Source organism: Uloborus diversus, chromosome 10 (genome assembly GCF_026930045.1).
Source record: "Uloborus diversus isolate 005 chromosome 10, Udiv.v.3.1, whole genome shotgun sequence".
NCBI lineage: Eukaryota > Metazoa > Arthropoda > Arachnida > Araneae > Uloboridae > Uloborus > Uloborus diversus.
The window spans coordinates 55,214,513-55,228,618 of record NC_072740.1 but is presented as its reverse complement, the minus strand read 5'-3'; the positions used below and the strand labels follow the sequence as shown (position 1 = coordinate 55,228,618).

General features: G+C 33.8%; 1 protein-coding gene across 1 annotated transcript in view; it reads left to right on the top strand.

Moving 5' to 3' along the window:
• The first annotated feature begins 4,055 nt into the window (after nucleotides 1–4,055).
• The window catches only part of LOC129231853 (putative protein kinase C delta type homolog), a 176,576-nt gene continuing 166,525 nt past the window's right edge, over nucleotides 4,056–14,106 (top strand). Inside the window, exon 1 of the mRNA XM_054866235.1 lies at nucleotides 4,056–4,102. The gene's annotated coding sequence lies outside the window, so the exon portion shown is untranslated. The remainder of the gene's footprint in view (nucleotides 4,103–14,106) is intronic.

The window sequence follows — 14,106 nt, the reverse complement described above, 5'->3', positions numbered from 1 at the left end:
GTTTTACGCGGGGTTACGGTCCACGGAAATGCCGTATAAATCGAAACCGCGTAAATTGAGACCTAATACTGGTGCTAAAACAGGGGTTTGGTTCCATAGATAACAAAATACTTCATTCTAGTGATGACTAATTGTATAATAAGTTTAATGTGTACTTTTATCGACTTTTATGCACAACATGCATAAAAAAATATAAATTAATTTCGCTTTATGTTTATAAAGAGGAGCTGACAATGATAGTCTTTTGGCAGTCATTAGAATTTTTCTCTGTAATTCTTTGCAGAGCATTAACGCATCCATGATCACTTGCGTCATTTCCATGATAGAATCTTCCTTCACTAACAAATCAGAAAGATCATTTCTGTTGTCTAGGAATGGCTCAAAATTTTCAATGTGAACATTTTTGGTTGTGCGTCACCGACGTCGGTATCCTCGTTGGTTTTGTCTTTCTTTGTCACTCCTAAAAGCTCTTCTTTCAGTGAGTTCTGAACTGTGTGAGTTTAATAACTTTACTTCTGGAAAGAGCTCTGGAATCAATCGCATAAAATGTCCCCAGTGGCCCAAGCTCGATTATTAGCACGCCAAAATGCAGTTGATTACGCGTAATCTGCAATCTATAGGAGTTAGGATTTTGAAAGAGGGGAAAATTTTATCTGCTTGCATTGCCGCATCCGGGTAAAACCGAAACTCATCCGCATAAAATAAAATAAAGGTGTCAAATCTTTAGCCGCGTATAATCGAAACCACGTAAAATAAACCCGCGTAAAACGAAGGTCTACTGTACTTAAAATGGACATTCAACTTCAACTGAAACGAAAACCAAATATTTTGAGTAGTAAATGTCATCAATTTGTACCACAATTACAATGTCATCAAAGTTTAAGTACAAAGTTAAGTACATCATGTACTTAAGTACATGAGAGAGCAAGGAAAAATAATTTTAAACGCATTGAACTTAATTTTCCTCTTTACATTATAGCAATATTTAGTAGTCTTAAAATGACTTGAAAGCAGATAAGTTGTTGCAATACATCATAACTACAAAAGTTGAGCCTTTCTGTGCAACATTCAAAAATTTTTGGTGAAGTTCGAAAGTATTCTAAGCACTTTGAAAATAGCGTAATCGACAACTTTCCGATGTCAACATTTTTCTTTTAGAATGGTAAAAATAAGAATGACATTTTTTAAAAAAACTAACTCCATTTTAGTACTAAAGTTAGAATATTGTATAATTTCTCACCAGTCAATTGTGCTTCAACTCAAATGTTTACTCAGATTATGCGGAAAAACTCCACAGCACAATTTGAAATGATACCCGAAAGCCGATTCTGAAAGCTCAGAGAAAACAAGATGTCTATGACTATGACATTTTCTGAGGTAAAGGAAGTGGTATTATCTTTTATTTTGTTTCCTCTTGTTAACTTCTCGCAAAAACTCATCAAGTATTTTTTTCGTTTTCAGACGGAAATCAGTTTTATACAATTTTTTTTCCCATTCGAAACGTATTGACAACAAAAAACAACTCATATATCTGGATTTCAAATAAATAAATTGCGTAAATTGTTTAAGTAAAAAAAATATATAGTTTTTTTTTTTTTTCAAACATATAAATTTGTGCTGAAAAAGTTCTTTGTTTATTTGCTTGAAATATCTACATATTTTAGACTTTTTTTTACGTATTTTTGTCGCATTAGTTTGCATTCCGCGATGGATGTTGCATGTAGCCAGGGGTGCCCATCCCCCTAAATGCAAGGGCGCACCCCCTCTAAATATGACGAAGACCCCTCCCAAAGCAAGAGCCCTCCCCAAAAAAGTGAAAAATACCCCTCAAAACACCCCCCCCCCTAAAAATTTCAAAGGCGCAGTCTGCACCATGCCCCTCCCCCGTAGGTGGGCACCCCTGCATTTGGCACATTGGTACAAATAATTATTCTCTTCTAAGGTCAGTGAGATGTCAGTTGCCACCGTGCCAGTTTTTAAACACGTTCCCTCCGCTGCGAAAAACAGTTTGTGCTTGCTCAAACACTTCAGCAGGTTCATCATTTTAATTAATAAAGGTCAAATGAGGCAGTGTGTGAGAAGCAAAGGGATGTAAGTGGCTAAATTAAAAATTTAGAGAGAACCAATACAAATAGCAGGTGAACGTGTCCTCTGTCTTGGGGCAAGAGATGGTACTAGTAGCTTTAGTGGATACTGCTGTACAGCATGATTTAGAAAAAAAAAAAAAATATGAAAGCCTACCAGGATGTTATATTTAAACGCGTTTTACTCAAAACTTGAAAATGTCCACTTACATCCCTTTGCTTCCCACTGCCACAAATGTACATTTTCTTCATTTGTTTTATCTAAGAAGTGAGATAAAATTAATGCGTGTTTCGTTATTGATTACTCGATATAATATACTCGACTCAGAAGGAATCACTGTAATTGTGATTCATTTATAATTTTTTACATAAATAAATTATTTTGAATTTCTTTCAGAGTAATAAGTAAAGTTTTTATTCATTGAATGGAAAAATCTAAATTAAGTTCGTTACTTCCTAGCAAAATACTTTAATTTTCGGATTAGAAACGTTTGCTTCCGTTAAATTAAGCGCTTTATAAAATTATTCGTAACCAATTTCATCTTTTCAATAAAAACAATAAAAATCTTATTAATTAATATTAAACGAATGTAAGCCATTTATTAATATTAATAAGGTAATTAATGTGTAGAATTCGTGTTATATTTAAGTTAAGCTATTTGCAGCATTAAATTTAACATAATTTTCTTTCCTAGTTTTTTCCAGCATGTCGGAAAAGACCAGGCAGGAGATATTGAAAATCTGATATGAGAAAATACGGTATATCCTTCAAAATGTATAACCTGGTCCTGTTGTTACGAATCGAACAACCGAACAACATCTTCAATAACATTGCATGAATTTAGACTAGACTAAATACTTGGAAGAAAGCTAATTAAATATAAATGGTGTATAAAGAAACAAAAATGGGTCGTTTGTTTTTTGTTATGTGGCATAAAATATGCAAAATATTTCAATACGTCGAGTTAGTTAACTGCTTAGATTAAACTGAAGTGGGCTGTGGGGTTCAAAAAAAAAAAAAAAAAAATTCAGGGGCGCATATGATTAGTTTTATTCCTTTTCTATGGTTAAAAAATTCTTTGTTTGGGGGAGGGGGGTTCGATTCCGTAAGCCCCCTTTTCTAACCCTAATGATATAAAATGATTTTAAAGAATAATAATAAAAAAAAGGGATAAATAAAAATATGAACGCGAAACTGTTTGATTATCAATTTTTCAAGTTTTTAGAAATCTTTTTAAATTTATTCTCAACTTTTGGGAAATAGTAGCAATATAAAATATTAATGTAAGTGTGTGATTCAAAATTTGGCACCTTTCATCCTTTGAATTCTTTAATTCTAACTCCTTCCATTTATTGCTTCTTTCTTCTTGTTTCCATGTTTCACTTTTGTTTCGGGCATTTCGAATTTTTCAAGTGGACGGCAAAGGGTGTTTATAAACTCAATGCGAATCTTTTGGAAAAACACCAAAAACCACTCTCACTACTTTGCAAAAACAGTAACTTTTTAATGCAATTGAAACTCCTAAGTCAGGGCTGCCCCCCCCCAAGGGCAAGGGCGCACCCCCCTTTAATATCGCGGAGACCCCTCTCAAAACAAGAGCCCCCCCACAAAAAATGAGAAAAATTCCCCCTCAAAACAACCCCCCTAAAAATTTCAATGGCACAGGCTGCACCATTACCCCCTGCCCCCCCTTGGTCGGCACCCCTGCCTAAGTGACGGGATTGGTTCCGGGACTAGCATGAACTAGCAGCATTCGGCCCCTTTTTAAATTTTTGATATCTTCCATTTTCTCCAGCTCCTCCAGTCCAGATACGAAGTACTGCAAATGACACATAGATGGCGCAGACTGTTCATTGATGAAGTTGAGCTTGTACCACCTGCTAAGCTAAGCGTAAACGTACATGTGCATTTGCTGTTATTATCAACAATGTTGTGGTTCGTAAATATCATGAGGGACAGAAAAGATTTATGTAGTGATTTGTGTACCATGACTGTGAAAGAACTTGGTTTTAAATCGGTAAGTTAGTTTGCAATAATGTTTCGAAATAGCTTCCTAATTCTTAACTGAATGCTGATGAAAGCCATTTGCTTTTCAAATAAATTTAATTTGTGAGGAAAAATCATCACCAGTAGTTGACACCGGCGACCGGCACTACGAGTTGTTGACATTTAGTATAATATAAATTTTCCAGAGAAACTTGTCTGGTAAAAGATTAACTAAGAAAAAGGGGAAAAGTAAACTCTAGAAATTGAAATGCCATTTTTTATTTTCATATAATTTTATTATTTCTTTTTGTTAATAAATTTTTTCTTGTAAGTGTCAATTACGTACTAGTGCAGTAGCAACTACTAGTGCGGATGTCAACTAGTGGCTACTGGTGTTTTTACCTTTCGTCTTCTTTTAATTAACAAGGCGTTATATGATCGCCTTCGAGCTAACTGTTATTTGCAATTCCTTGCACGAAATATAGCGTTCTGAAGTAATTGTTGGTCGTGTATGCAATTTTTTTTAGCATATTTGTATTTTGCTATGGTAGATCTCCAAAATTCAATGGTATTTTTTTCGCTTTTTTTCTTATGTTAAAAAACAAATTAAATTAATAATGACAATTAGTCCACTTTGAATCTGAAAAAGTTGATTATATTCAAGATTGGTATTATGGTGACAATTTGATCGTTATTCGTCAGGGGTGCGGGTGCCACCATCCAAGAACGATGGTGGCACCCCTTCATGTGCTACGAAACCAGGGGTACCTATGCTAGGGATGCCCTCTCCCCCAAGCGCAAGGGCGCATCCTACTGCAAAAGATCACAAAGACCTCCCCTCCAAAGCGAGGTCCCCCCTCCCGAAAAAGGAAAAAACACCCCTAAAATCACCTCCCCCTAAAAATTTCAACTGCACATTCTGCGCGATGATCCCCCCCCCCACCTCCCTAGGTGAGCACCCCTGACGAAAGCTTTCTCTCACAAAGACCCTTACAACTACAGTCGAGTCCCGACTTACGCGAGGGATACGTTCCAAGGCACCTCGCGTAAGTGGGAATTTCGCGTTGTGGAAAAATTGAAGTATAATTTTTTTTAAAGCATGCCAAATTTTTTTAGACACTTATGAACACCCTTCAAACTGCTTTAAAGCATTCCTCAACTGTAAATTACAATTTCTTACTTAAAGAACTAAACTTTTACTGTATCTGAAAAATTAAAAAAGTTGTTTTATTCAACATGAAATACTTTAAGGTGCACAAAATGAATGATCAAAGACTTAAATAAAACAACACGGCACGCACAGTGTGTAGTAATAATAAAATGCTACACTACAACAGTACAGTGGATTAGTAATAATATTTATGAGTAAAAAATGAAGATGATGATGGTATATGCTTCGTGATTAGATTATTATCTGGATACATTTTTAAATACGATTGCTTTGCCTTTTGGTTATTTGAACCACTTCACTTTGCCCTACATAATTATTTCGACCTTTGTCGGAAAAATCTGCTTGTATGTGAGTGAATTTTCTTTTTTCAGACGCTCAAAACTCAAGTTCACTACTCAAGTTATTTTTCACAAGTTCTAAAAATAATTTGGTAATAAGTAATGCTAGATGCAAGAAACGAAAATGGCTATGTTCAGATAAATTTGAAATTGCTTTAAATTCCCGTTTGGGCCACTTTTTCTGGGATCACCTTGTAAATGTTATTTAGATTATTTCTATTTTTATTTTATTTTGTTGTAACTTCTAAAATTGTCGTCTGTATTAGTATTTCTTTTTATGCCGAATTTTCTTTTACTTACTTCTAAGTTATGCATTCCACGTGAGGTTTTCAAAATTAGAAGCTACTGCTGTTTTTCGTTCGTGAGTGATGCTTGGTCTAGAAATGTATTTATACAACGTTTGGTATAGTCTAGCTCTTGCTGCTGAAAAAAGCAAATTTCTACTGTACTCATTTCTTAGATATTTAATGCATTGCAAAATGAGTGACTTCTATATCATCTTTCTTAGGTATCTGATTATTTGTCCAGATATATATTTATTGAAAAAAATTACTTATATTATAATTTTAGTTTCATGTCTGTTTTAAAACGGAATAGATCCGCAGCATATTGATCTTTTTTTTCTTCTCAGAAAATTTTAAGAGTGAAGACTATGTTAGCGGTAATTGACATCAGCTAACGCAATTCCAGAAGCTGTTTTACTACTATTTCATTTAACTAGATATTTTAGAGGCAAATGTTGCTTCTTTTTGTCTTGAACACAGCTAATAATTCTACAAATTAACCGTTAATATTTAAATAAAAATCTTTTCTCTTTTTTTTTTGGCGACAGTTTAAAAAAAAAAAAAAACTCGTATTAGCTATTAATTTTGTTCAGGATAGTTTTGTTTCCCATCAGGAATGCTTCCTACTTTGAAAGTTAAAATTTCGTATTAAATGTTTGAACCTAACCAGTTTAAATAACTTTTTACTATTTTTTTTTTACGTTACTGAAAATGAGAATTTGTAACTTTTACAATATTTTGTGTGTGTGTGTGGATGGGGGAGTCATTTCTTCGTAAAACAGAAAAAGTTTTCCCTTCGTATTGAGTTCTTAAAATTACACTGAAAAATATTTAGAGTTTGAAATCTCTCTTTTTTTAAAAAAATAAAAATATTAACTTTGTGAAGTGCCCGGTTTGATAATCGCGAATTGTTTGAACACAAAACAGCCCATAAATTCGTCTTCGTATTTCAAATAAGGAACTAACCACAAATGATGTCACTCTGTTTCAACAAATTTGACCCCCCCCCCCCTATGACAAAGCGTCACTCACACTTCGCCTTACCCCATCCCTTGTATCCACTCTTTTCCATAAGGATACTGTTATAAGAAATGTGTGATGTCGTGTTGTCACACTTTCTGTTAAATTCAGTTAAATTCCCAAAGTAAATAGGTGTTATGCATTATATAGCTTTCAGTTCAGTGCGTATATTTTTTTTGTATTATGTCCGAAAATCGTCAAATCACGAAAACTTTTACCGTTACTTGTAAAAAATTTAACATTTATGTATTTAAAAAAATAGTTATTTTCGAATTGATCATGAATTTGGTCTTAGAAACCGTTTCTAATCCAAACTCACTTTTCCAAATTTAATCAACGCTTTTTTTTTTTTTTTTTGAATCATGTTAGTTGTTGCATTTGCGATAGTTTCGCTTTGCCTACGAAATATTGTTATTTCGGAAAAGAATTTCAGAAATATTCTTATGCTACAAGCTTTCAAAAAGTTTTTCAAGATCTTAAAAATAAGAAATCTACTTATTACTACAATTACTGAATGTTGAGGAAATAAGTTAGCTTACTAATTTCATAAACGCCATTTCCTTTCTTTGTTTTTATACAGATCATTATCTTTCCATTGCGTATTCAAGTGTGTGCTAATGTTACATACACCGAAAAAGTAAGCATTCGGATAGATTTGATGAAACAACGTGTTTGATAAGCTGCAATTTGGATCCAACGAGAAACGAGATTAGTTTGACAGTTCTTAGTAATTAGACATATCTGATGAAATGCCATTTACTTTCAATTTTCTTTTATCAACAGCAAGAATCATTTGGCATAGTGAGGTGATCAATACTAAGCTGGTTTTCTTCAGAAACCAGCTCGTGGCTAATTTATACGGATATACGCTATTGCTGGTACATATTTTTAGACATTTTTCAGTAGGTGGGGGTGATTTTTATTTACTTGACTGTATTTTAAACTAACTGAAACTTTTCATTACTATCCTTTACGGCCGCAAAATCCAGAATTGACCTTTGTTTGCCACAGTAGTTCGATTGGTTAGGCCTCAGTAGTCGTTCACAATATGACCGTTAAAACTCTCTACAGTTTTCTTCTACTTTACAAAACTATCACTTTTTTGTCAGTAGAATTACTTAAGACTACTAATTTCGATTACAAATTACATTTTATACTGAATTGCAGCAATTTCATACTGAATCTTTTACTCTCTTGCTTCGTATCCCGCAGGCAACGTAAGAAGTATCAAAATTTGCTCTTTCCGCGATTTCCCAATGCATGACGTATATTTAAAACCCGTTTTGATGTCATCTAACTGTCGGTAATGCATTTTTCGAAGTATTTATACTTACCGCTCCTCTATTTTGCAAGCCTCATAATTTCTAATTCAATCTAGAATTTTACCTAAAAAATGTAGTTTGTTTCTCATAAAATTGAAAAAAATAAATAAACAAATAAAAATAAATAAATGAAGAAATAAAAAAATAAATAAATAAAAATATCGTAAAGAAATTTGAATTCCGTGTCAAGAATGCAAGTCTAACTAATATGAAATTTGTTTCGGGTTTTTTCATGCTAAGCATAATTTCAAACGTAGTTTGTAAATTGGGTTCATATATTTTAATTTTTTACATGTAAACAATACAAGTATTTTGATCAGGGCCGGATTACTAAATAGGCAAAGTAGGCAGTTGCCTAGGGGCCCCGAGGTTCTGAGGGGCCCCAGAGAAATCTTAAAGTTGAAAATATGTAAGAAAAAAAGTTATCCTTAAAAAAAAAGGAAAAAAAATGGGGGGCTCCCTTCTCTTTTTCTCATCTTTTATTCCTGTCGAATAGGAACTTTTTCAGACATGTGGGATCCGGGGTACACACGACAACTATGGGGCCCCTACCAAAAGGTTTTGTTATTCATTTTTCAAAAGTCATGGAGACCAAGACCATGGCCTTTTATTTTAGCTGCTAAAGGACTGACAAGGGCATATTTACCATATCTCAAATATCACAAATGGGAGGGTCCCCCATAACAAAGGGGTCCCATGAGGGATTTAAAATTGAACATGAAAAAAATATTTACGTTAGACAAGTTGGGCCAAAAAATGCGTAGATCCGTCATTTTGGCCCGACGGCATCCAGATCATTAAATGTTCGCTAACGATAAACAACATAACGAAAGATTTTTTTAATGATTAAAACAAGAGAGTATTAAAATGAAAAATCAATTTTTTTCTATCTTAGAAGTGTTGATGAAGGAATCGTGACATTTTTGTACCTTTTGAATTCAATATCTGAGAGCTTAATGTATTTTTTTGCACTGACTTCTGACTGCAATACTGCCCTCATAACTAAATCAAAGGGATTTTATTGAAATATATGTTTTATGTGTGTGTTTTTCGTTTTTACTTATGTTCTGAAGAAGTAACTTAAAATCTAGTTAATGATACAGTTAAGTTATTTTCATCTCTTCGGGAGGGAAACCGTCCCGTCCGCTACAAATAAAATAATGGTATAAATGCTTCAGCAATTATTTTACTGAGTAATGATCTATAAATCTTTTTTTTCTACCTCTAAGATTGAAAGTAAACATAAACACATTTTATTCACCGTATTAATTGTTAATAAACATTATTGGTAATACTTACAATTGTAGTCAGAAACTAAAACTATGAGCTTTAAAATGAGGGGTAAATTATGAAATTTGATAAAGGAATTGGGAAAACTTTTCGTGGTGACAGAAATATAGGCTACAGAAATAACATATGAGATTATGTATAAAATACATGTGGGTGGGGCCCCAACACTTCTAATGCCTATGGGCCCCGAAACCCTTGATCCGGCACTGATTTTGATGCGACTTCGTTAAAAAAAAGAGCAGTAAGAGGGTTAAGTTCCTTTCGATTTCTTTTCTCTTTGTTTAAAAAGCTTTACAAGCTAATAATTCTAAAGAAGAAAACGTAGTTTCAAAACTTTATTGCGTAAAAAATTCTGATATCGCGCCGTTCCACGAGAAAGCCGTCATTTTATCCCGCACGTGACAGCTCATATATTTCATTAAAAACCATTATTTAAAAAAAATAATGGACAAAATGTTTTGCTTAAGAAATCAGACACATGTTTGTGATTTCTTAAGCAACAAATTTTTGCTCATTACCCCTTAAAATTATTTTCAATGAAACACCTGTATATGAACTGTCACGTGCAGGACACAACACGGGTTTTCCCGTGTTTGACCACATTAAGAAAGTTTTACTTAGTTAATACATATGCTTTTAAAGAAATTTAGTTTGCTATTTTTTTTTTTAATTCCTTAATGATGAATTTTAAGTTGCAAACCATACAAAATCCTGTTCAGAATGCAGTGCACGTTTTGTTTTAGATAAAAATACTTTCACTGTACGGCACCTGAAAGATGGGCGTTGATTCTAACAGTATATTCTGTATTTGGCCGAATGATGTTTCACCGCATCACAGCATCGTAGGAAACGTTTATTTTTACTTGGTAGTGAAAAAATTTCTTCATCATGTGTTTAAGTTGTTGTTTCACTAGCGCTACATTTTACCTCATAGATGAATATTCGTTAAATATTGTGAAAAGGACTTTTTTGGGCGCATTATCGTAAAGGTCTGTCTGAGGACATTTGAATCACCTTCTTTATATCTCTTGATTAAAAATCAGACTATTTTTTTTTCTATCTCAGACAAATCCAGATCCCACTACTTGTGTAATTACTACTAAGCATTTATATCGTGCCGAATATATAATTTTGAAACCTGTTTTCTGAAATAGAGTAAACTTCCGATTATCCGGTCTAATGTGGCGGTAAGGCTAGTCGGATAACAAAAAATCCTGATAAGCGAGAGTTCTATAAATATGAACTCATTTCGCACTCTGCATATTCAAAACACAAACACAGTTGCAAAATATTAAAGTAAAACTTAAAGCATTTTTAGTGTTTATTAATGCTTAAATTACTTGGTCTACTTCGATTTTGCATTAATGAAACTAAGTATTTTATGGCAAAAAGCTCATTTCCGTAACTAAATAGTAGTTGTTTTAAGCGACTTAGTCTCAAATGTTACAATACGCGCAAACCTGCGTGCAAACCGCCACAATATACCAACATGTATATTGTGTTGTTTAGTGGTTAGTTTTTATTGTTTAAATTAATGATACATGGTGCGATATATATGTTGCCCGGTGCAAAAACTTTAGTGCAAGGCCGTAGCACACAGCCGCTGTCTAACCTTTCTTTCTCATTTTCTTGCTAGGCAGGACAGTAGGATATATTTTGTATTTTCCAATTTTTTTACTGCATTTTAGACATTTTTCTCTCTCTTCATCGGTCTCCCCCCCCCCCCTTTTCCTCAGTCTGTTTCTCTGCATTCGAAACATAATGATTTTTCCCACTAATATTTCATCTACCAATCGTTAAGCGAGCGACGATTTCTGCTTAGATTTTATCATGGGTAGTCTTTAATCTTAAGCATCTTACAATCGAAAATTTTCTCCGAAATCCCTGACACAAGTCCAGGTTATCTTTATTTTGGTATCGAATTTCACTTTCATCACTGACGTCAATTTGTTGGGTCTCTTTTGTGAAATTGACCTCTGGAGAAAACAAATGTTTTGAGTTGATATCATTCAGAATTAAAACTGTTTAGTTTATATAAATATGAGGGCAAAATATGGCAAGATTGAAACTACAAAGTGTGTCAAAACAAGAAAGTTTCGCTTGCTGCTCGACGAAAAACTGCTTCTTGCTTGTCATCCTCTAATAGATTTTGAAAAATTCGTTATTTCAGAAGAATCTGATACAAAAGGTAAAGCTGTTTCCTATCTTTAACATATACTATGTGTATTTAGTTTTGTGTCAAATTAAACTCACAAGGCTTTCTGAAAGTCATATTTGAAATTGAAGTTCACCTTCAAATTTTTTTAGGTAATGCGATTAATCACCAAATTTTTTAAGAACTTTAATTCAAAAAGATAAACATATCATAATGCAGAAGTTCTGACTGTTCAGCGAAATATTTGTATATTTGATTTTGTTGTTATTTTGATTGTTATAGTTAATGTTTAGTTCAATTAACGGTGATATAATTCAATGCTGTAAAAATTGTTGATTTAGAGTTGATCAGTTTTATTCTAAATTCATTCGTTAACTAATAATCTCACAAATAACGTCATCACTACAGCACTTAATTTTATATAAAACTAGCAGTACCCGCACGGCAATGCTCATGTTAAGAATTTAAAGAAAGTCCGTTGAATAAAAAAAATCCACGATCTCTTCCATCCCTTCTGATGTGAAATGATCATTTTTCTTCAACTAAAATGCATACACGCATTTTCAAAAACCTATTAGAGTCTCTTTGGAATTTAAAACTATTCACTAAAACACATAAAAAGATTAACATTTGCTTTGAAACTCAAAATAATCATTCAACTGTGTAGTTCATCGCTTAACGCGCCAAGCAACCACGCTACCGTAACCCTGCTCTTTAGCGAGTGAAGTGGTTTTTTTTTCTGCAATTTAAAATATTTCGCCTAATAAACAATACCACAATAAAAACGTTATAAAGAACAATCACAATTGAATAATACGAGAAATAAAATTATTTTTACTTAAATAAGTAATTATCTTCAACTATAAGAAAAAAAACAAACGTTGTAGAAACAAAGAAAATAGAAAAATCCTACAAAATCAAGTTATGTACCTGAATATCGAAAAAAAAAAACGCATTCAAAAATCCGTGCACTCATTACAACAGTCCCACAATAGCGTAGGTATCGACACTCGGCCAGCGCCCTCTCTCTAGTTATTTTACCCCACTATCTATTAGGAATTCATAGAACTAAACAATTAATTAAACATTTAATTTTCAATTACAAATATTTCGGGAACTCGGTCGAACGGGATAAAAAGTATCCTATGTCCGTCTCCTGGTTCGCACCGCCGATTTTCAGCCAAATCTGTTCAGCCGTTCTTGAGTTATAAATAGTGTAGCTAACACGACTTTCTTTTATATATAGATGCCTCAGTTGCCAAATCGATTTAATCCTCATTTCTGCTTTAACAATGCTTAATCAATGCTTAGAATGTGAATTTATATTAAACTTTTGGTTCAGTACATTTCTGATCCTGCGATGGCAGAAAATGTAACACGAGGGCCCATTCACTCCAATAGATAGCACTATCTTCTTCATCACTTTTCTCGACTTTTTGTTTTAGGGAATTAATCGATTTGGCAAGTGAAGCATCCATATATAGATAGATTGAAATATTAGTGCAGCTAGATAAAAGCAAAAAGAAAAAGTTATTTCTAATGCGTAGCCTGAATCTATAAGAATGTCTTATGATGTATAATGTATGCATACGAAGAACAAATTAACACGCAAAATCCTTCCTTTACGCAGATTGCAATCTTATTTGTGTACGGAATTCGCGAAAAAGAAGGATTGCGCATTAGTCTGCCACAAACTGTTGCCTCGTTTAAAGGGCGGATTCAGGGGAGGGTCAAAGAGTCAGCTGACCCCCTTCTGACAAGAATTTCAAAATTATTACTTAACTAAAAATAGTAAATGCATATGGAATCAATGTAAACCTTGCTTTGTTTGGTTCTGTAAAGTATTTCTTCTCAGCGCTTCATAATTCAAGGGATTGACTGGGGTTGTCACTATTTTGAGTTCTTTGTTCATTTTTAAAGGAACAATCATCTCTAATGAGCTTAACGTTTTCAGAGTACTCTTCCACCAAACCACATGTCGTGTTTGTGTGTTGTGTGTGCTTTTTCTAACCATTTTATATAGCTGTAATGTCATATATTAAAACTTACGGTAACATGACCATGACCAGCATGTTTGCCTGCAGAAATATGAATTTTGATCAAAATTTGATCCATGGCGCAGGTTTCGGCATTGAAAAATTTAGCGGAGGGGGTATAATGTGAAAGGATTTTGATCTCATCTGTGGGGGGGGGGGGGTCTCCGTAGCATGAGGGTGTGCGCCATCCCCTTTGTCGGCATCCCTGCTTAACTGATGCTCTTTTTACGTATGAGGGATAATGTTGGCCATTGAAACTTCACCTCCCTTACAAAAATTTCTGGATCCGCCCCTGCCTCGTTTGCCCACGCTTTAATAATGCCTTATTTGTGAACACGTTTTACTGGCTTATCCCCCCCTTGTATCTCACTTTAGTTATTGCATCAAAAACAATGCTTTACCTTTCTTCCGAACTGGTT